At 40.4% G+C, this 22,075-nt stretch overlaps 1 long non-coding RNA gene across 1 annotated transcript; it reads left to right on the top strand.

Moving 5' to 3' along the window:
- Positions 1 to 5,017: 5,017 nt before the first annotated feature.
- Positions 5,018 to 11,948, top strand: LOC140176959 (uncharacterized). Its single transcript, XR_011868270.1, has 5 exons — positions 5,018 to 5,254; positions 5,483 to 5,716; positions 7,089 to 7,981; positions 8,075 to 9,795; positions 9,887 to 11,948. It is a non-coding gene; the product is annotated as an uncharacterized lncRNA (long non-coding RNA).
- The last annotated feature ends 10,127 nt before the right edge of the window (positions 11,949 to 22,075 follow it).

The raw sequence follows: 22,075 nt of genomic DNA, 5'->3' as shown, positions 1-22,075 counted from the left end.
TATCACGAAGGAGAGTGCCTTTCCACATCGAAGGAGTGTGCCTTTTCACCTTGCAACTAGAGAAGAATATGGGAAAAATAAAACGAAGGAGAGTGCCTTTCCACCTTCTCCACATTCACATCACGACAAGAGAGGGAATCCTCCATCCTCAACTTGCCACCCAATAAAGGTTTCAGTTAACTCGCAGGCCGGATCACACCCAGACCTTGCCATCTCGGCCATTCCAGCCAAACTCAATCAACGCCAATCTCATCATTCATCTCTCACTTTAATCACATCACAATTACATACCTTATCATTCTTAATCCTGTCATTAATCATATATCATCATCAATCCTGCACTTCCTCAACCACAATTTATTACTTCAAACATTTCTTTACTTTCAAGTTAATACCCCTTCATAGTTCAACCCAATAATCTTTTCAAGTTAGATTGATCCTAAACACATCAAAATATCAAAATCTCAAAACTCTAAACACTAAATTTTCTAATTTATGAAAGGAAGAGATGATAGGGAAATCGAGGTTTTCTCACCAGTTTTTGAGTGAATTTTGTAGAGCTCTTCATGGTGATCGCGTGGCCACAAACAGTGCAGCGATCGGAGCTCTGTAGCTCGAGTTATGGTCACCGGAAGAGAGGAGCGTATAGTGTTTTGTGCCTCCCTTCCTCTCTTCAAATTTCTAGCGTGAAATGCTAATGGAGGGAAAGAGAATGTGGTGAATAATTAAGTTTGGGTGGAGTGGGTTGGCCTTTGGGGCGAATTCTTTAAAATTAGTATCAAAATTCTTATTTTAAGTAGCTCTATCTCATTAAACTATAAAATTTGATTTTTCAATTTCTTTAAATAAAAATTAATTTATTGGTTAATTATTTACTAATTTTGTGGGTTTTACATCCTATCCCCCTAATAAAAATTTTCGCCCTCGAAAATTTTATCCGCCTCAACGAGTACGTGAGCATAGTCGGTAGTCCTCCTTTTAATTCAATATATAGTAGTCCTAAGGTCTTTCTATTTTACGCGCTTTTAGTGCCGCACTCTAATTCGTTTATTTTTAGGAACCATGATCATTCGTCTGATGCCAACCAAAAGCCTCACTAAACTGTGCTTACTTCAACGGAAATACCCTACTCGAAATGATTCGATTTGGTTTTAAATCTAATACTAAGCTTGACATGTCAGTTTTAGGATTTCTTCCCTATCTTAGGCTATGAATAATTGTGGTATTCTAGAATGATACATTGCTCTTTAAATTCGATTATTGTAATTATCTTAACCTTATGGTTGTGATCAATCTGCATCATGAGTCTTCCCACGTGGACTAGGACAGTTCCTAATCAGATGCCCTGGTGATCCGCACTGGTAACACAGACCTTGTCCATTTTTATGCTGACTATCCAAACGGTAGTTCCCAGTCCTCTTGAATTCTTGACTCCTTGGTGCCAATTTCTGATGGTGGTCTCTTCGGTAGAACTCCCGATTACCATTCTCTACCACAATAACCTTTCTCACACATTCTTCAGCGATTTGGCTCTTTCACAAGTTCAGAAAAAAAAACCTAATCTCCATCGGTCCAACGGAGATCAGAATATCACTCCAAAGTCCTCCCTCGTACTTAATACATTTTCACTCGGCAAAGTCCTCCGAAGCACCTTGACAGATTTGGAAAAATCGGCACAGTTCTTCAAATTTGTTCGTATACTCAGTAACCGACATTTTCCCCTGTTTTAACTACAGCAGCTCAAGCTCCTTCGCATTCCTAACTGAATTAGGGAAGTATTTTTGATAGAATTCAGTCTGAAACACCTCCCACGATATCGCAGTGCCATCTAGTTGTAGAATACGCTGTGTTCCCTGCCATTAGTATTGAGCTTCACTTTGTAACTGGTAGGTCGTAAACTCCACCCACTGTTCCTCGGGAACCTGCTGAGCTTCAAGAGCCCGCTCCATTGCTTGGAGCCAGTTGTTAGCCTCTGTAGGGTTCGTAGTCCCCCCGAAGGTCAGAGGATGCACCTTTAGGAAAGCAGCAAATGTCATCGACCCATCATCCCCGTTATTACCATTTCCATGGTTCGCCTGATTTCCTAGCGCTTCGGCTGTTGTCTGCATAGCCGCAACCATATTTTTCAGGGCAGCCATAAAGTCTGATCTATAGGATTATTCCCTGCCGGTTCAGGGCTTGCATTGCTTAATCTACCTCTGCCTCACCCGCGATCGTGTTCACGAGGCACCATCTGGTTCCTATACACACCAAACAAGTGATATCAAGTTGATCAGTCTCAATATCGCATGTCTAGTGCTTCAAAGGCCCAAATGCTTGCTCATGAAGGTTTATGCCACATATATCAGTTAGATATCCTAATAGCACATAGACACACACAGTGAATACACAGAAACATAGTCAGTCAGTCCCTCAGACTCTACAAGAACGAACTGCTCTGATACCATAATGTAACATCCTACCACATAGAGATTTACGCTTAAGTCGTAAAAGAGAGGTGGTGGGGTATTATGACCTCTAATATATATACGTATAATAATCGAAAGAATGTAATATATGGGAAGCTTTGAAGGAATAATTAAATCAAAATTGTAAAATTAAAAGTGCAACGTTCGGGAATAAAGTTTACTTGCGTATGAAGAAAGCTTAGGTACACACACACACACAAGGAGAGTAAAAAGTCAAGGAGACAAATATTCAAGCTCCGAACTCAACCTGCAAAGCTAAAGCTGGCCAGAGAATATATATATATATATAAAGATCCTTAACCCAAAAATACATAATAGAAACCTTATTTCTCCATAAACCTCTATGAGGTACAAAAGTAAAACAAGTCTATAGGAGAGTTCTATACATATTGTCATATATAAACAGTACAAAACATAGTGTCCCAAAAGATCCAATTCGCTACAGAGACTCCAGACGCCTAGTGAGGTGCCTCAAGACCTACATATGAAAAATACAAATATCCATATGGAATGAGAATCGGGGGTTCTCAACATGGCAATGGTACCGCATACATAAAATATAAGGTCTTGGAAAAGGCAGAGGCAATCCTAGAACTTCGACATTTGAATTGTAAAGCTTAAATATTTAAAACAAAAAACCATAAATAAGGGGTGGTAATCTAAGGTTCCTAACTTAACCCAAACTCAAACCCAATCTTCCATCATCTATTTCCCCCTAAACCTCCAACTCTGGTGTAACCACACAGACAAGCAAGCAGACAATGGCAAACACAATTAGAATACAAGTAATGTAGATAGCACGTATAACAATTAGGCATATTAAATTCACATAAACATTCCCAATTAAAGCACAAGCAAGAAATTTAAACATATACATATGATTTATGTCTATCCTACTGGCCGTGAGCTCACGTGTCAGTTAAATCGGCAGAACCCAATACATCCGGCAGCTAACCCGGATATGGTCTCTAGGTTGTGCATTCCCAAGAGGAACTTTAACGAAGGAGAGTGCCTTTCCACCTTCTCCTAGAGGTATCATGAAGGAGAGTGCCTTTCCACATCGAAGGAGTGTGTCTTTTCACCTTGCAATTAGAGAAAAATGTGGAAGAAACAAAACGAAGAAGAGTGCTTTTTCACCTTCTCCATATTCACATCACGACAAGAGAGGGAATTCTCCATCCTCAACTTGCCAGATATTCACATCACGACAAGAGAGAGAATCCTCCATCCTCCGCTAGCCACCCGATAAAGGTTTCAATTAACTCACAGGCCAGATCACACCCAGACCTTGCCATCTCAGCCATTCCGGCCATACTCAATCAATGCCAATCTCATCATTCATCTCTCACTTTAGTCACATCACAATTACAAACCTTATCATTCTTAATCCTGTCATTAATCATACATCATCATCAATCCTACACTTCCTCAACTACAATTTATTACTTCAAACATTTCTTTACTTCCAAGTTAATATCCCTTCATATTTCAACCCAATAATCTCCTCAAGTTAGATTGATCCTAAACACATCAAAATATCAAAATCTCAAAATCCTAAACACTAAAATTTCAAATTTATGGAAGGAAGGGCTGAGAGAGAAATCAAGGTTTTCTCACCAATTTGTTGGGTGAGTTTTGTAGAGCTCTTCATGATGATCGCATGGCTACAAACAGTGCGGCGATCAGAGCTCTGTAGCTTGAGTTATGGTCACCGAAAGAGACGAGTGAATAGTGTTTTTGTGCCTCCCTTCCTCTCTTCAAATTTCCAGCGTGAAATACTAATGGAGGGAGAGAGAGTGTACTGAATCATTAAGTGTGGGTGGAGTGGGTTCGGTCTTGGGCCCAATACGGGCCTGGTTCGTACGATTCGACCCATTAGGCCCAATCACATCATAATTACAAACCTTATCATTCTTAATCCTGTCATTAATCATATATCATCAACAATCCTGCACTTCCTCAACTACAATTTATTACTTCAAATATTTCTTTACTTTCAAGTTAATACCGCTTTATATTTCAACCCAATAATCTCCTCAAGTTAGATTGATCCTAAACACATCAAAACATCAAAATCTCAAAATCCCAAACACTAAATTTTCGAATTTATGGAAGAAAGGGCTGAAAGGGAAATCAAGATTTTCTCACCAGTTTGTTGTAGGTTTTGTAGAGCTCTTCATGGTGATCGCGTGGCCGTAAACGGTGTGGCGATTGGAGCTTTGTAGCTCGAGTTATGGTTACCGGAAGAGAGGAGTGAATAATGTTTTGTGCCTCCCTTCCTCTCTTCAAATTTTCAGCATTAAATGCTAATGGAGGGAGAGAGAGTGTGTTGAATCATTAAGTGTGGGTGGAGTAGGTTGGGCCTTGATCCCAATACAGGCTTGGTTTGCCTGGTTCGGCCCAATTTTGAGCCGAATTCTTTAAAATTAGTGTCAAAATTCTTATTTTAATTAGCTCTATCTCATTAAACTATAAATTTTAATTTTCTAATTTCTTTAAATAATAATTAATTTATTAATTAATTATTTACTAATTTTGTGGGTTTACAGTACACCTGGAATGTCGCCCCCAACGCCCTTTGTAACGCAACCCACGGCCTCCTCAGTCTGCTGGATAGTTGCGTGCAACGCTTCCATCAATCCCGCACACACTTCCACCCGTATCCCTGCACTAAGCCCCGCCCGCAAGTCCGGTTGCATCCCAGCCCCCGAATCCCAACCTACTTCGTCGATGGAGCCATCAATATTGCATGTTTGACTGGTGACGATAATCAACGTGTTCACAAGGTACGTAGTGGTTTAGTTTACATGTTAATTCCGATTGGTTTACTTTGCGTGTTCTTCTATACCGAACTATATAGGATGTTTCTTCTATTTAAAACTTATTTGGATGTGTTTTTAATGGATGTATCTTCTGTTTAGAATTTGTTTGGATGGGTTTTTAATAGATGTGTCTTTTGTTTAAAATTTTTTTGGATATGTCTTTAGTAAATATGTCTTTTTTGGATGTGACAGAACAGGGGAAGGCACGGTCGAACGGTCGAATGGAGATGGTGGCGCAACTTCATTGGTTTCTAGAGAGGATGACTTGGCACGACGAGGGTGACCTGAGTCGGAAGCAGCAACGGCGCTAAGCTAAGTTTTGAAGATGCGCATTTGCTCACGAACAAAAGCAGCGGTGGCGCTAATCGGTGTTGTCAGCAGCAACAAAATGGCGTCGTTCGATGGTACCGCCGTTGTGGGTGGAAGGTAAAGATAAACTGTGAAATGGTATAAATTGGAGTTGATAAAAAATCAACAATAATTCTTAAATTATGGTGAATTAGAGTTACTTTAAATAATTAGATGATTGTTTTTTGATATAATAAATTTTGGGATCCAGCTCAATAAAAATGGACAGAAATTGACCGGACCTGCTTACCTAATGGTATTCCTAACAAAAGAAGGTAGCAAATATTTCTGTGAAAGAATGTCTAAGATTTCCAATTCTGCACGTGTTCACTATTCACCATAAAAAATAAATAAATAAATAAAAGGAGATAGAATGTTAAAAATTAATTTAGTAATGGATAAAATAATGGTGATAATCATGAATATGGGTGCATGGTGTGTTGTCCAGAAATGTGGACCTGCGTTGCTCAGTCACCTGCAAAACGTAGGTAACATTTTACTGGGGGCGAATACCAAAAATCTGCATCCTGCTGCAAAACGCAGACTGCGATTGGCAGGCAAGGGCAACCACGTCTCGAAACGTGTCCCTTGGCCCCCTGCATGCAGACATGAGTAGCCTTTGACCAGCCTGGGGTTCCCAAAATGCAGCTTGCGTTTGGCAGGCGGAGAAGGCAAGTCGCAGGTTGCGATTGGCAGCCTCCATCCTTGCATATGTGACATGTGTTGACATGGGTGATGAATCCGGTCTTTAAAACCCCAAACACAGGTAAGTGTTTGTCTATGTGAAGAAGAAGCAAGAGTGAAACATTGGCGAGGGTTGTGTTGGGGGTTGAAAGGGAGGGTTAGTATGGAGGAAGAAGAATACGGTGAAGGGTTAGGGTTTTAGCGAAGGAAGAAGAAAAAATGGTGCGTGATTTTACTGAACCTGGAGAACACATCATTGAATATTTGGATCATCCTCAATAGCTAAGGTTTTTTTATTTTTAATTTTATGATCAATAAGTAAATATATTTATTTGTATTTTATGTATTTGTGTTTTAACTAGTAATTTTATTATTTTTATTATTATTATTATTATTATTATTATTATTAAATAAATTTTTATTATTTTTTAATAATTTATTCATATTTTCTAATGATAAATAATACTGTTTAATAATAGAATACTATTTAGGATAATAATAATAAATTGTTATTATTTTCTAATAATAAATAATACTATTTAATAATTTTTTATTATTTTTAATAATTTATTATTATTTTTTAAGATAATAATAATACTGTTTAATAAATTATCATTATGTTGTCCTTATTATTTTTTTAAATATAATAATAACTGTTATTATTAATAGATTTTTGACAGAGTATTGTTTTTAAAAATGTTGTTATGGTTATTATTAGGGTTATTATTATTATTATTGTTAATAATTATCATTTTTCTTTTTGCAGGCTCTCAAGAATTTGTTGTCCAGGAAAACTAGATTCGCCAAATACCTTAAACGAAGTAGTTGTAGTGTCACTGGCATTTACTGGGTTTCAACACGTTTCGTGAGTAGGCAAAATGAGAGGCCATTCTGCACTGCTAAGTACATTGGTGGAACGATGGAGGCCGAAAACTCACACGTTTCACCTTCTAGTTGGCGAAGTGACAGTGATGCTGAAAGACGTTACACATATACTTGGCCTCCCGGTTAATGGGGAGCCCGTCACGGGTAGAATAGACAGCAGTCACCAATTTCTGGTGGAGAACAGCATTGCTTGTTTTGGTCGGGAGCCAGGTCCATAGGATCACGTCTTGGGTAAGGTGAATCTTGCATGGGTCCAACAGTGTAGAGATACCGAACCGTGTGACACGCAGGAGTCCATTGAGCGGTACGTCCGGGCTCACATTTTCTGCGTGCTTGGAATAGTTGTGTTTCCGGATAAGTCCACCACTTCATTGAACTCGAAGTTTCTGCCTCTACTTCAGAATTTCGACCAGATTGGTACATACAGTTGGGGGGCAGCCAGTCTAGCAAATCTATACAGATTGTTGTGTCGTGCATCACAATACAATTGTAAAGAGATGGATGGGCTACTCATACTACTTTTTGTTTGGACGTGGGAGCGTATGCCGATCCTAAAGCCTATTCCCCGCAATCAGCTCGGTGATGTTGGTATTCCACTTGCGCGACGGTATTATTTTTTACTATTGTTATTATATTATTATTATTATTATTATTGTTCTTATTGCAATCATTCTATTTTTGTTTAGGTAGAGTCATTGGCACCGACATATAAGATATATACGGAAGCCTACTGCGCATTTTAGGCGCGGACTCGATGACATGGGAGTCAACCATGTAAGTTTTAACCATTTATGTCCAAGGTTTTTATTTAGAATAATAATTTATCTAATCGGCCTCGTGATTACTAATGTGCTGTTTATATGGCAGCCGTATATGGGAGTGATGGTTCCGGATGACCTCGTTGTACATTTGTTTATGTGCTCCACGAAGTCGCCGTTAGTGTCATTCGAGTGTATAGAGTGGCACCCGATAGACTGAGTTAAACGACAGTTCGGGTTGCAACAACTTGCACCAAATCCGGCATTCGACCTTGGTCGTGATCATTGCAGGCGGTTGACAGGTGCACAAAACCATGACTGGAGAGAGAGGAACAAACAATGGGTTAACATGTGGATATCTGGCCGCTATAACACACTGCAATTAGGGGAGCAGATTGGCGACTTTCATCCTCTCCCGGTGTACTGCGTGTGGTACACATAGCAGTACGGGGAACACCTACGACTATCAAATAGAGTTGCAGGTGAAGAGGCTTGTGCGAATGAACCACAGGAACATCAGGAAGAACTAGCTGGACCTCAGCAGCAAGTTCCCCCTCATGAACAGCAGTTTCAGGTATTAATATTAATTTTTATCGTATTTAATTATTATTAATTATTATTATTTAGGTTTATCAATTATGATTAATTACTATTAATTGTAATTAATTGTTAACAAGGTTCCAGCATATGAGCACCACTTTCAGGTCCCGGCATATGAGCACCAGTATCAGATGCCGGCATATGTCTAGCAGTTTCAGGCACCGGCCTACGGCTAACAACAACAGTTTTTGGTGTATGAGCAACAACAGCAGTGGCTGGCATATGAGCAGCAAGCACCATACATACCAGAACCATAAACACATCAGGCAGTTGAGCTCTACATACCACAAATGATAATTCCAGTTGATGGTCAGTTTAGTCCGTTGGGTGGATCTGACACCCTCAGCTTGTCTCAGGTCTTGAGAGACACTGCTTATCTATTTTCGACGCCAAAGCAGGAAGGGCATGCTCCTTCTCAGCAGTCTGCTGGTCGTTACGCCACATCAGGTCATGCCAGTGACTTCGACATGGATCGATCGTCGGATCATGTAGATCATCCTGGTCCTTCCACTGCGTACCAGTTGCTCGAATTGAATGAAGACCCGCAGCAGAAAGAGTTATTTTTGGGACATGACCTTCAGCACTGGTATGATTATGGTGGAGCGAGTGCTCCAGAGATGAGTGATTTCGGTGTGTACGACACTAGTGGTGCGAGCTGTAAGAACCGAAATTTTTACGAATAAAATCATTTAAATGCCCAAATTAAATTCTGGAAATTTAAGATGAGAATTTGGGGATTTAAATATGATTTTTGGACTCAGTAGGTCTTTCGGAGTCAGAAAATGTATTTTCTGCGAAAAACTGTGAAAAATCGCAAACCGGCAATTGAACCAGTTGAACCAGTTCAAGTCTGCCCGGTACTGTGCGAGGAAAAGTGAAAACAGTCGAAAACCTTAGAAAAATATTAGAAGTAAAAAATCGGGCATTAATTTTAAAGGTTTGGCCCGAAGTTGGGACAAACGGGCTAAAAATGCTAACGGGTTGGACCGGGCCCAAGTTGGGCCCAAGTCCAACATATATAAGGGTTCATTAATGAACCGAAACACCCTTAACACACAAACAAACACACTCACACAGCTGAGAAGGAGAAAGAGAGAACCTCCATTTTTACTATTCACTTCAATCTTCCCAAGCTCATATACTGAGCTACAGAGCTCCGATTGCCGCACCGTTTATGGCTACGCGTTCCTTGTGAAGAGATCTACAAAACCCATCCAAGAAAATAGTAAGGTAACCATGAAATCTTCTCAGTTCTTCTCTCCAAAATTTTGGGTTTTTAGGGCTTTGGGTTAATTGAGTTTTTATGATTTTGGATGTTTAGGTTTGTTCTAATCCTTGCTTAGCATTGGATTTTGGCTATCAAATCTATTGGAAAAGGTAAGAGACATTAAACCCTTGTGATTTTATGTTTAAATGGAACCCTAGGTTGATTTGTGATGGTTTATGCATATATAGTTTGATTATTATGAGTTTGGGAGCTATTGGAACATATTGGTGCTTGTTGAAGTGGAATTGAAAGCTTGGTTTGGAGTTGAGAGCTTGTTTGTGCTCGTTTTGGGTTCGGTGCATATAGGGAATCGACCAAGGTATGGTTTCGGTTTCCTCTATGGAGTATATAATATTCATGGACACTTAGGATAGTGACCCATAGGATAGGTTTAGAAATTGTATGTTGTTGATGATTGTTTGTGTTGATGAGGTATAATGAATTGATGTGTTGTTGTGATTAAATGATGAATTTGAAATATAATGGATTTAGATGAATGAGTATTGTTAATTATGAATAGGAATCATGGTTGAGTTGATGATGAGAATTGGTAGTGAGATAATGATGATTGGTGGATATGTTGTATATGTGATAATTGAGGTTGGGAATAATAAAATGTGAAGGAAATTGTGGTATGATTGGTGTGATATGATACAAAAGGTAAATTTTGATGGAAAAAGGAGTTTGGAATGGTTTGGTATGGTTTGGAATGTGTATGGTAAGAAATGGTGGGAATTGTGAAATTGGGCAAACGTTGGTTTTTGGTGAACTTTGTCTGATCATAACTTTTGTCTCAGTTTTCAAAATCTGATGAAACTTATCTAGAATTAAAGATCTTTGAAAACCCTTTAAATTGATATAAAGTTTGTGAAATTTAGAATTTTGTAGAGGAAGTTATGATCATTCAAAATTGGTGGTAAAAATATGAAATTCTGCAAAGTTGCAGAATTTTAGGATTTCTGATATGTGCGCACGCACATCCTTGTGCGGATGCACAACCCTGCAAAAATCTTGATCCGTGCAGACGCACAGACCTGTGCGCACGCACAGGCAGGAAAATGCGTTCTGCTTGCAGCGTTAGCACATTTTGTGCGCGCACACACTAATAAAGAATTGCGACCTGTGCGTACGCACAGCCCTGTGCGCACGCACAAGTCGGGAAGGGTCATCTGTTGGGGGCGCTAGCACGCCCTGTGCGAGTGAATAGACTTTGAAAAATTTTGTATCCCGCTCGCATCCCTTCGGATCATCAGAGTGTGCAGGCACAAAACCCTGGACAGTGATCCGAGTACTATATCTCGAGGTTTTCCAATAATGATTCCGAAGGGCGACATATCTATGGAGATGTGTCGGGTTAGCAGTTGAACCGACAATGTGATATCACAGCCAATAGGGCAAGCATTCATCATGTGCACTTTCTACCTGTTTGTATGTTTTTACTACTTGTAATGGTTTGCCTAATTGTATAACATGCCTAATTGCTATTTAAATTAATTGCCTTACATGCCAATACTTGTGTTTTACTTGTATTGTATATTATCTGTGTTTTCTACTGGGATTGAGGAGGTTTGAAAGGCGGTGGCGATGGGATCGCATGGAGGATCAGTTGGTGAAGGCTGTGGGACAGCAGTGTTTGATTAGAATAGAAATCCCTTAAGATAGAATACCCTATTTATTTATGCTAAGGTTTATATAATTACGCTTATCTGTTATAGTATGCCTTAAGATTGAATCTTGTGATGGATATGGAGCTTAGGATTGCCTTTGGCGTCCCGGGGTCTTATATCCTACATCACTGGGCACTGTTACCATACTGAGAACCTCCGGTTCTTATACCATATCTTTGTTGTGTTTTTCAGATGCAGGTCGCAACCCACCTCGGTGAATTGTCTGGTTGGTGACAGAAGTGGAGGATCCGGATACTTCTTTTGAGTCATTTTGGGTTAATTTGTATATGTCTCTCACTTTTGTATTTTGTTTTGCCTAGAGGCTTGCATTTGAGAGAACAAAATTTGTATAAGTTGTTTTTACTGTCTGATTCTCTTTTAGTCTGTATATAGCTAGCTGGCTTAAACTCCGCGAGCCATGGCTAGTTTCTTTTGATATTATATACTTATCTTTTATTATATCACCTCTTTTTCTTATGCTTTAAGTTAGTAGCTTCGCTAGTACGTTTTGCGCTTTTGAAATCCTGTTTTGAGCTATAACCTTCATCAGGCTTCTCGATTATAATAATTCTTTCTATATATATTATTTGTATGAGCTTAGAACTATCGTAATCTCTGATTAACCTTTGCTTTACGATGCGAGGTAGAGCTTAGGCTAATTAGGGTGTTACATTTAGTGGTATCAGAGCGGTTCGTCCTCGTGAGCCTGAGAAATGGACCGATTGTGCTTCATTGCATACTCTGGGTCATTTTCTTTCATGCTATTTAGATTATCTACTTGATATTTCATGGCATGCTTGTTTGTGAGTACCTGTTTGGGGATAATTGAAACACTAAGCTTTTGATATTCAGACTGATCACCTTGATATCGACTATTTGGTGTAGATAGGAAATCCAATGGTCACTCACGGACGAGGTCGAGCACGTACACGAGAAAGTAGGAATGAGCAGCCAGCTAATAACCATGCCGAGTTCATGGCGGCGATGACGAATCTGGCGAACACCATGGAAGCGAATGCTGCTGCGACTCTGCAAGCTGTGTAGAGGTTAGCTCAATCGGCTGGAAGCGGAAACAAAAATGGAGAGGGTGCTGAGGGCAACTTGAGAGGTGTTCCGAGAACTCTAGCTGCTTTTCAAAAAGCTGAACCACCGGTTTTCACTGGTTCGACAAACCATACTAAAGCAAACAACTGGTTCCAAGCCGTGGAGCGTGCATTGCTAACTCAACATGTACCGTATGACCAGTTCGTAGAGCATGCGGCTTACCAACTAGTGGGAGAAGCTCAGTAATGGTGGCGAGGAGAGCGCTGACTACTACACCAACAGAACGTGAGCATTACTTGGGCGTTATTCGGGGAAGCTTTCTACAAGAAGTACTTTTTTGAGTCAATAAAGGAGGCCAGAGAGTTGGAGTTCTTACAGCTGAAGCAAGGGTCCATGACTATAGCTGAATACACTAGTAAGTTTGAGGAACTTTGTAAGTTCTCGAGAATAAGTAAGGGTGCCCCTGAGTCCTATGAAGGCTGGAAATGCGTTAAATACGAAGTAGGACTGAGGGAAGATATCAGACGTGTCATGGCTCCATTGAAGATTAGGAGATTCTCTGAATTGGTGGACAAGGCGAGGGTTGTCGAAGAATATGCAAGGACGGTAGCCTCGTTAAGGGACACTCATGGAGGAAACTCTAGTAGGGAACGCGATGATTACCTCGAACCAAGGGGACAAAACTTCAAGAAAGATGGACATACTCCTCAGCATCTACAAGGTCAAGGAACCTCAGAAAGGACAATAAAGCCCAGTTTCATCAGGCAAAAGGAAATGGTCGATGCTATGCTTGTGGGAAACCTGTACATATATCTAAGTATTGTCGCTGCGGGAGGAACTGAGATGAAGGTCAAAATCAACAGTCAGACCGTGTGTGTACTGTGGATGCACATGATACGACGGGGTTGAACCTTTCGACGAGAGGTAAGTGTATGCTTTGAGTATCATATTGCTTGGATTTGAGGATAACCTAGTTCTATCTCTGTAAAGTCGCCGTTAGGATTACAAGGGCTTAGAGCCGTGTTGGGAGTAAATTATGGGAAAGGAAGATTTTAGTGGCGGTAGCCGAGGATTTCGGACTTGTGATGACGAACGATCAGAGTGGACGTGCCGGAATGGTTACCAGGTATGACTGGAAGTCTTATCGGTTCCCTGTATGGGTGATGGGTGCGGTTCAGCACTAGTGGCAACGGAAATACCGACTGACGCCTTTGCGGTTTTTAAACTATGATTTTTGCAATTTTATGGTTTAAAATAATTTTCAAGTCTGGTTTGGAGCTTTGGTTTAAATAATTTGATTTTGAAACTAGGATTGGAACTTTCGATCAAATGATACGATTTAAAAAGGAAGGTGAGTCCTAAAATTTTGTTAACTTGCGATTTTGGTTTGCAAAATTTAACTTATCCAAAAGGGATTCAAATGGAAAGGTTTTGATTTAAGGGTTTCAATGAATTTAGGAAAATCATGCTTTAAGATGATTCATTTACAAATAAAATGTTTTTGACTCTTTTAATAAGGTTTTAACAATGGACTCATTTAGATTGAACTTGTTTTAAAGGTTTTGAAAAATACTACAAAATCGGCATTTGGTTTAAGGAAAAATCTTCGGATTCTTAACGACGATAATCAGAGTGACGCAGCGGAAGGTGAGAGAGTTTTCAGACTTTGAAGCAGAAGTTAACTTCAGTACCTGTTTTAATCTTGCTAGAACCGCATGAACTATTCGAAATGTACTGTGATGCTTCTCTGAAGGGTTTGGGTTGCGTGTTGATGCAACACCGGAATGTGGTAGTAGACGTATTTAGTTGAAGGTCCTTGACAATAGCTTGGACGAGAATCAAGAAGGAGGAGTTAGTGGATAAATTTGTGGATCTTAAGTTGAAAATTGGTGAAATCACCAGAAGAGCTTGTTCGTGTCAGTTGCAGATTTTAAATATGTTTGAGACAGAGACTCAAAAGGCTCAGCAAGGTGAACAGAAGCTTTAGCAATTGTTTCAACCAGTGGGTGATAAGAGGCGTGGAAAATTCACCAAGGATGATAAAGGGTTGTGGAGATATAAGGGAAGAATTTGCATACTGGACGTCGGGAGTTTGAGGCAAGACTTGTTATCGGAGGCTCACAACAGCGGATTTTCTATTCATCCAGAAAGTACGAAGATGTATTAAGACTTAAGAAGAGGTTCTGGTGGCCTGGGATGAAAGGTGATGTAGCTTCAACGGTGTCCAAGTGTTTGACGTGTTAGAAGGTAAAGGTAGGGCCTCAGAAACCATCGGAGATGCTACAGTCTCTTGAAATTCCTCAATGGAAGTGGGAAGGAATTACAATGGGTTTTGTGACCGGTTTATCGAGGACTAGGTCGGAATTTGATGCGGTTTGGGTGATCGTGGATCGCTTTACCAAATCCGCTCATTTTCTGCCTATCTGAGTGAACTGTTCTATGGAGGAATTAGTGAGGTTGTATATAAAGGAGATAGTAATGTTGCATGGTGTTCCGTCGAACATAGTATCAGACCGTGATCCCCGATTCACATCAAGGTTTTGGGTAGCTTTCCAAAGAGCTTTCGGTACGAAACTATGTCTCAGTACCGCATATCATCTGCAAACTGATGGACAGTCGGAAAGTACTATTCAGACGTTGGAGGATATGCTGAGAGCATGTGTTCTGGATCAACTCGAAAGTTGGGACCATTACATGCCATTGGTGGAGTTTGCGTACAACAATAGCTTTCATGCGAGCATTGGGATGGCTCCGTATGAGGCCTTGTATGGACGGAAGTACCAGTCTCAACTTTGTTGGTATGAATCTGGTGAAGCAAGTGCATTGGGTCCAGATTTGGTAGCAGAGACTACTGAGAAGATTAAAAAGATTTGGGAAAGGATTCTAACTGCTCAGAGTCGACAGAAGAGTTATGTGGACAAGAGAAGGAAACCGTTAGAGTTTGAAGTGGAAGAACATGTATTTCTGAGAGTTACACCGACAACTGGGATTGGAGGAGCAATTAAGACCAAGAAGTTGAATCTCAGGTATATAGGACCGTTCGAGATTCTAAGGCGATTCGGGCCGATGGCGTATCAAGTTGCTTTGCCACCTCATCTATCTAACCTGCATGACGTATTCCACGTGTTACAGCTTTGTAAGTACACGTCGAATGCAGCTCATATGTTGGAGCCTGAGTCGGTTGAGTTAAGGGAAAACTTAACTTTCCAAGTAACTCCGGTGAGGATCGATGACACTAGTATGAAGAAGTTGCGAGGAAAAGAAGTCTCGTTGGTCAAAGTTGCTTGGAGGTGAGCAGGAATTGAAAAGCATACTTGGGAATTAGAGAATGAGATGCTTTGGCAACTAGTTAGGTTGGTAACGTTGAAAGTAGGATGCTTCGTGGAGAATATATATCTAGTACATCGCGTGGATTGGATTTTCGAGGGCAAAAATCTTTTTAAGGAGGGGAGAATGTAAAAACCAAAATTTTCACGAATAAAATTATTTAAATACCCAAATTAAAGTCCAGAAAGTTAGGATGATAATTTGGGGATTTAGATATGATTTTTGGACTCAGTAGGTCTTTCGGAGTCAGAAAATGTATTTTCTGCGAAAAACTATGAAAAACCGTGAACCGGCAGTTGAACCGGTTGAACCGGTTCAAGTCTGCCCGGTACTGTGCGAGGAAAAGTGAAAACAGTCGAAAACCTTAGAAAAATATTAGAAGTCGAAAATCGAGCGTTAATTTTAAAGGTTTGGCCCGAAGTTGGGCTAAACGGGTAAAAAACGCTAACAGGTTCGACCGGGCCCAAGTTGGGCCCAAGCCCAACATATATAAGGGTTCATTAATGAACCCAAACACACTCACACAGTTGAGCTACAGAGCTCCGATCGCCGCACCGTTTACGGCTACGCGTTCCTTGTGAAGAGCTCTACAAAACCCACCCAAGAAAGTAGTAAGATAACCACGAAATCCTCTCAGTTCTTCTCTCCAAAATTTCGGGTTTTTAGGGCTTTGGGTTAAATGAGTTTTTATGATTTTGGATGTTTAGGTGAATTTTGGCTATCAAATCTGTTGGAAAAGGTAAGAGACATTAAACCCTTGTGATTTTATGTTTAAATGGAATCCTAGGTTGATTTGTGATGGTTTATGCATATATAGTTTGATTATTGTGAGTTTGGGAGCTATTAGAACATATTGGATGCTTGTTGAAGTGGAATTGAAAGCTTGGTTTGGAGTTGAGAGCTTGTTTGTGCTCGTTTTGGGTTCGGTGCATATAGGGAATTGACCAAGGTATGGTTTCGGTTTCCTCTATGGAGTATATAATATTCATAGACACTTAGGATAGTGACCCATAGGATAGGTTTGGAAATTGTATGTTGTTGATGATTGTTTGTGTTGATGAGGTATAATGAATAGATGTGTTGTTGTGATTAAATGATGAATTTGAAATATAATGGATTTAGATGAATGAGTATTGTTAATTATGAATAGGAATCATGGTTGAGTTGATGATGAGAATTGGTAGTGAGATAATGATGATTGGTGGATATGTTGTATATGTGATAATTGAGGTTGGGAATAATAAAATGTGAAGGAAATTGTGGTATGATTGGTGTGATATGATACAAAAGGTAAATTGTGATGAAAAAGGGAGTTTGGAATGGTTTGGTATGGTTTGGAATGTGTATGGTAAGAAATGGTGGGAATTGTGAAATTGGATAAACGTTGGTTTTTGGTGAACTTTGTCTGATCATAACTTTTGCCTCGGTTTTCAAAATCTGATGAAACTTATCTAGAATTAAAGATCTTTGAAAACCCTTTAAATCAATATAAAGTTTGTGAAATTTGGAATTTTGTAGAGGAAGTTATGATCATTCAAAGTTGGTGTTAAAAATCTGAAATTTTGCAAAGTTGCAAAATTTTAGGATTTCTGATATATGCGCACGCACATCCTTGTGCGGACGCACAACCCTGCGAAAATCTTGATATGTGCGGACGCACAGGCAGGGAAATGCGTTCTGCTTGCAGCGTTAGCACAACTTGTATGCGCACACACCAATGAAGAATTGCGACCTGTGCGTACGCACAGCCCTGTGCGCACGCACAAGTCGGGAAGGGTCGTCTGTTGGGGGCGCTAGCACGCCCTGTGCGAGTGAACATACTTTGTAAATTTTGACACCTGTGCGTATGCACACTCCTGTGCGTACGCACACGTTTTAAAACTCTCCAGAGCGTGCGCGCGCACACCCCTGTGCGGCCGCACACGCCCCTGTTTCTCAAACTTTCTTTTGTTTTCAACTATTCTACCTTTCCAACAAGGTTGTAAGCTTCTATAATACCATTTTAGGACTCTTGGGCTTAGTTTTGAATATTTAAAACATGGAAAAGAATTTAATGGCTTTAAATGATATTATTTTTGGAAAAACTTAGAAGATGGAGGCCTAGGTTTCGAGTGTACTGGGGATGGTTTGATGGTATGTGATGAATGGTTGATGTATGAAATGAGAAATGAGGAACTGTTAAGTTCGAAATGGAAGTGTGAATTGGCAGTAGTTGAGATGAGTCGAGGACTCGAAAGGGTGATGAGGAATGACTGATATCATGAAAAATGTTTTCTAAAAAACCACTGAGCTACTGTTTTATATTGAGATTATGAGACGCTATGCGCCGGCAGGGGTGTGTAGTTGGATTCCGCCTGTCGAGGTAGCGGTGGCGGCGTAAAAGAGGTGGTTTGTCCCACTTGCGCTTAGATGCGAGGTCGGTGGCAAGAGTATCCCGCTCGCATCCCTTCGGATCATCAGAGTGTGCAGGCACAAAGCCCTGGACAGTGATCCGAGCACTATATCTCGGGGGTTCCCAATAATGATTCCGAAAGGTGACATCTCCATGGAGATGTGTCGGGTTGGAAGTTGAACCGACAATGTGATATCACAACCAATAGGGCAGGCATTCATCATGTGCACTTTCTACCTATTTGTATGCTTTGACTATTTGTAATGGTTTTCCTAATTGTATAACATGCCTAATTGCTATTTGAATTAATTGCCTTACATTTCAATACTTGTGTTTTACTTGTATTGTATTTTATCTGTGTTTTCTACTGGGATTGAGGAGGTTCGGAAGGCGGTGGCGATGGGATCGCATGGAGGATCGGTTGGTGAAGGCTGTGGGACAGCAGTTTTTGATTAGAATAGAAATCCCTTAAGATAGAATACCCTGTTTATTTATGCTAAGGTTTATATAATTATGCTTATCTGTTATAGTATGCCTTAAGATTGAATCTTGTGATGGATATGGAGCTTAGGATTGCCTTTGACATCCCGAGGTCTTATATCCTACATCACTGGGCACTGTTACCACATTGAGAACCTCCGGTTCTCATACCTCGGTGAGTTGTCTGGTTGGTGACAAAAGCGGAGGATGCGGATACTTCTTTTGAGTCATTTTGGGTTATTTTGTATATGTCTCTCACTTTGAGGCTTTCATTTGAGAGAACAAAATTTGTATAAGCTGTTTTTACTGTCTAATTCTCTTTTAGTCTGTATATAGCTAGCCGGCTTAAACTCCGCGAGCCGTGGCTAGTTTTTTATGATATTATATACTTATCTTTTGTTATATCACCTCTGTTTCTTGTGCTTTAAGTTAGTAGCTTCGCTAGTACGTTTTACGCTTTTGAAATCCTGTTTTGAGTTATAACCTTCATCAGGCTTCTCGATTATAATAATTCTTTCTATATATATTATATGTATGAGCTTAGAATTGTCGTAATCTCTGATTAACCTTTGCTTTACGACGCGAGGTAGAGCTTAGGCTAATTTGGGTGTTACACGAGCATGCCAAATGTCGGTGGTCCTGATGTTGGCAGTGGTTTGGATGCCGGTGTGTCTCAAGGTCATTCGTATAATTTACGGATATAGACTGCGCCACCGGACAAATACACCCCATCCTTGTATTCAAAAAAGGCGCCGAGGAAGTAATATGTTGTAGTTGATCTTGTACTTGTTGAGTTTAGCTTTTTTTTCATTGATATATCTTGTATTCAGTATTGTATCTCATATTGTATATTTAGATGATTCTGTTTGTTCTCGTATTCTTATTCTGTATTTAGTTTTGTTCTCGTATAACTCTATTTGAGATTATCCTGTTGCACTTTAAATCTAAATATTTAATTATTATTTAGTGTTTAACGCATACATAAATAAACTGCGCAATAACATAAAAATCTTACATACTAGTTTAACCACTAATGACCTCCAGCGGAGCTTGGACCTGCGCGCTGAGGACATCGGCTGCGGCTATGTCCCTCCCGTCCACATATAGTACATCGGCGAGGACCACGCATATCCCGCGAATCCATCTCATTCAAGTAGCGGGTTGACTTCGGTCTTCCTTTTGTCACGTGCCTCAATGTCCAGTTGGCGGTCACCTTCGCTCCTTCATATCTATCCCACGTAGATGGGTCACCCATTGGACAAACTCGCCTCTATACACCTTGCAAATTTCAGACATCTTGGAAACGTCATGCACATATACTTGCCAATTAAGACGCTGGTTAGTGCAACATGCAAGAACGTGGCGACATGGGAGTCGCTCGACCTGGAAATGGCCACATGCGCAGTGTCGTTGCGTAAGGTTAACAGTGTAAATGGAACCATCTTGCATTTCGCGAACCTCAAACATCTCATTGCGCCGGTCGAATCGATTGACCACAATGTTTCCCGCACGTCAAAAGCTTTCTTCAACTTTCTTCGTGGCAAATTCTAAATACGTGAATCTGTTGCAGACACGCTCATGAGCCTCGGTGCTTTTCCGAGTAAAAAATTCGTTCAGTTGATAGAAAGTAGGCCTAACAATGGCAGTCACAGGAAGGTTGCGTGCACCCTTCAGGACAGAGTTTATGCATTCTACCAAGTTTTTCGTCATATGTCCCCAATGATGACCCCCGTCAAATGCCAACACTCATCTCTGAACACCGATGTCATCGCACCATTGAGTATATGCCTCACCCCGCTCTTTTAGCCTCTGGTAGTTTTTGTTGTACTCATGTTCCATCCCAGAATAGCCTGTTGAACAAATCATTTAATCATAAGCAGATACCGCAAACTTACTATGAATAGGACCATAACAGCAAAATGACATACCTGTGTTAACCATGAGTTTATGCAAATACGGAGCCTTGAACCTCCTTAAGAAGTTGGACCCGATGTGCCTGATGCAGTACATGTGTCACGCTCTTGGTGGTGACCATGCACTGTTAGTGTGAGCTATTACAACGTCGATGGAGTTATGGCAGTCAGAAATAATACCCATGCCATCAATGGTAACAACATATCTCTGCAAATTGGTTAGAAAAAACTCCCACGCGTCTGCTGTCTCACCCTCGACTATCGCAAATGCAATGGGCACAATGCTTTGGTTATCATCTTGTGCTACCGCAGCTAGAAGTGTACCTTTATATTTTTTTGTATAGGTGTGTGCCATCAACCTGCACCAGTGGCTTGCAGTGTCTGAATGCAACAATACACGGATAGAAGCTCCAAAAAATGCGATGGAGAACTCTTACACCTTGAACCTCCTCACTCTCACGGTAAACGGGGAGTGTTTTTATTTAAACACGAGACCTTAGCATCTTCACAGTCATTGCTTTCAACCATACTGGCAGAGTCTGGTAAGAAACTTCCCAATCACCAAAAATCTTTGCGACAGCTTTTTGCTTTGCCAACCAAGCCTTGCGGTAACTTACAGTGTAGTTGAACCTGGACTAAATTTCTGCAATAATAGACTTCACATTTATCGACGGATCTGCTTCAATCAACGGCTTAATGGCATCTGCAATTGTGTCTGAGTCCAACTTGGCATGATCTTGTGAAATCGTCCCCATGGTGCACGTGTGTTTACCATTATATCTCCTAATCTTCCAACAACCCTTCTTTCGAATCAAACTAGCTCGGATAAGCCAAACACACCCTGCACCATAATCCTTGCATTTCGCATAGAATGTCTGCGGCTCAAACTCATACACAGTGTAATCAACTCCTCTAGAGATAGTGTAACTTTTGATTGTAGATATCACCAACTCTCTGGAACCAAATTCCATTCTGACACTAAACTCTCCATCTTCTGCTGCAACATTGCCTTCACCTACGACGAATGAACCACTATTAGTATAATGCAAATAAAATTAATGATAGTGGTAACTTTAATTAATAACCATAAGATAACATACCGATATTCGCATACTCAGGAAATTCTGGGGCATGCATAGTTTCGAGATCCAGAGTCCGCATAAAAGACGGAATGCCAAGGGGTGCTGACTTACAATCGCATCCGCCTCATTTTGTACCGCCAGATTGCCTGCCAAGTCTCTGTCATTGTTTTCGTCATCGACTTTATAGTTAGCTTCAAACTCCTCTTCACTGTCGTTGTTATCTTTTTCCCAATCTGTATCCCCGAGTTCATCAACGTTGACATCCTCGCCAACCGCATCCATCCCCGTACGCTATTCAAACTCAACGTACAGCTCTATCATCGACATGTGAAAACGAG

Source organism: Arachis hypogaea, chromosome 12 (genome assembly GCF_003086295.3).
Source record: "Arachis hypogaea cultivar Tifrunner chromosome 12, arahy.Tifrunner.gnm2.J5K5, whole genome shotgun sequence".
Lineage (NCBI taxonomy): Eukaryota > Viridiplantae > Streptophyta > Magnoliopsida > Fabales > Fabaceae > Arachis > Arachis hypogaea.
Note: the sequence above shows the minus strand (reverse complement) of the source record. Positions and strands in the feature narration are given on the sequence as shown.